Here is a 2500-nt window from a genome sequence, read left to right as displayed (position 1 = left end):
AGAGAAAATAGTTTACAGTTTAAAAACCATTCTTATTTCTTTTTCCATTCTATTTTTTATATCCTAGATCGTTAAGTGTTCAGCAGTTAGTCAGTCAGTCAGTCAGTCTATCTATCTATCTATCTATCTATCTATCTATCTATCTATCTATTTATCTATCTATTTATCTGGTTTTCTATCAGTTTGTCTTATTCTCTCTCTCTCTCTCTCTCTCTCTCTCTCTCTCTCTCTCTCTCTCTCTCTCTCTGTCTGTCTAATTCTATCTATCTATCTATCTATCTACTTAACTATCTGCTACTTATTTCAAATGAAGAGATACAGAACTATAAAATTGGGGAAAAGCCGATGTTACAACAATAACTAAAACATCCAGTAAAAACAAACAGAAAATAAAGAAAAGAAAAAAGAACGAAAATCGTTATTTATCCTGTTGAAGTGCCAAGTGGAAGGAAATATGGTCAGACGAATAACCAACAGAATAATAAGAAATGGTAAAATTGGTGTCAGAAGAATCAGCGAAGTTCCTTATCGAAATTTCGAGAACACAGATAACTGTTAAAATTTCAACTTTCTGACCTGAGGTTAATATCAGAGAGTCTGCTTGAAAACAGTGACCTTAAGGGTTAATAATAAGACATCTTTGAATTCCCTCTGGGAATATTTTAATGATGCCCCGAGGGAAGAACTAGAAAAAAAAAGTATCCTAGAAGCTGAAGTGTCACTCGAAATTTCCGGTTCAGTGAACATCTGTCTTTGGAGCATGTTTAATAGAATTTAATAAGATATATTTAATTACAGTCTCGGAACTAAAGTGAAAATTTTAGTTGTTTGTGGCGGTTGGTGGTGTTGGTTAACTCTTTTCCTGGGTACGACACAACTGCAGCAGTTTTATTGCAGTTTTATACACACACACACACACATAAATAGATATATTCATATGTATCTCTCTCTCTACATATATATGTGTGTGTCCATACATGCATACATATACGTATATACATATATACATCTATACATATATATATATATATATATATATATATATATATATATATATATATATATATATATATATATATATATATATATATATATATATATATATGCATATCTCTCTCTCTCTCTCTCTCTCTCTCTCTCTTTATATATATATATATATATATATATACATATAAGTATGTATATCAGTAATGCTGGTTGTTATTGGAACGTGGAACTGAAGGTCACGTTGCTGGGATGTTTATGAGGAGAGAGGGAGAGCGGAAAAGAGGGAGAGAGAGAGAGAGAGAGAGAGAGAGAGAGAGAGAGAGAGAGAGAGAGAGAGACGGACAGACAGATAGACAGGCAGACATACATACAGACAGACATTTAAACAAAGTGTGTGTGAGAGAAAGAGGGGAATCAGAGACAGATAAGCACAGAGAGAGAGAGAGAGAGAAACAGATATGTAAAAACAGTGTGAGAGAGAGACACATAAAGACAGAGAGGGAAAGAGAGAAAGAAGCCAGTGAGAGAAACAGGGAGGCAGGCAGACAAATAAAAACAGAGAGAAACAGAGTGACACACAGAGTGACAAAGAGAGGGAGGGACAGAGAGAGAAAGAGGAAGGGTTGGAGAGTGAAATGCACTGCACAAAAAGTTCTGTGGAAAGAAAAACACTCGTTGAACAAATGAAGAATTACTTCAGGTATATTGGAAGATTTAAAAACCGCGGGTTCTCAATCAGGGTCCATATAATCCTTATGGGTCCACATGACCCTTGGGGATCCATGTAAGATTTTGTTGTTAAAATTTCATCCACCTTAAACTGGTTATGCTTCGGCAATGAACAAAATATTTTAATAATTTGGATCTTCTCAATCTCAGTCACAGATTTTTTGATTAATTTTTTTTAACTAAACAGTCGAAACTTCGGATACTGGTTGAATGTGTCACGTAGAACAGGGTTTACTCTTAACGTTTTTGGCAAAATTTTGTATTTTAGAAGTTATTTCGTGTTAAAGTTGTCGTATTTGGTGATTTTAAACCAATCAATGACGTGTATTCAACTGAAGAAACTGCTGTTTGCGAAAGTAATCGAAGAGTAACAATTTCCTGGTCATCGGGTCATCTGTTTTGGACGCGGCGTACATTTGTTGTTGGCACTCCGTCGCTTACGACGTCGAGGTAACGAAAACAGGACAGTAGTGATATGCAACAAAACAAACGAAAACAAACACGGAAGGCCTAGCTATATAAATAATAATTTAAATAGTTATGTTCTCCAACCGGCAATATTTTACTGCATTGAATTATTCTGTGCAGAATTATTTCCGGAATTTTGCGCGCCGGAGCTGAGGCATTTTGAAAAATAGCCCCAATGTAATCGGTAGAACTATATGCAAGTCTTGTTTCATGAAGACAATTCATGTATAGTTCTGCAAATTATATTGATTCTAGAACGTCTATGCTGAAGAGAACACGGATGTTGTTACGTAAGTAAAACGTTAATGTTCGAAAC

Source organism: Octopus bimaculoides, chromosome 8 (assembly GCF_046866305.1).
Source record: "Octopus bimaculoides isolate indiv1 chromosome 8, ASM4686630v1, whole genome shotgun sequence".
Taxonomy (NCBI): Eukaryota; Metazoa; Mollusca; class Cephalopoda; order Octopoda; family Octopodidae; genus Octopus; species Octopus bimaculoides.
This window is presented reverse-complemented; position numbering follows the sequence as displayed.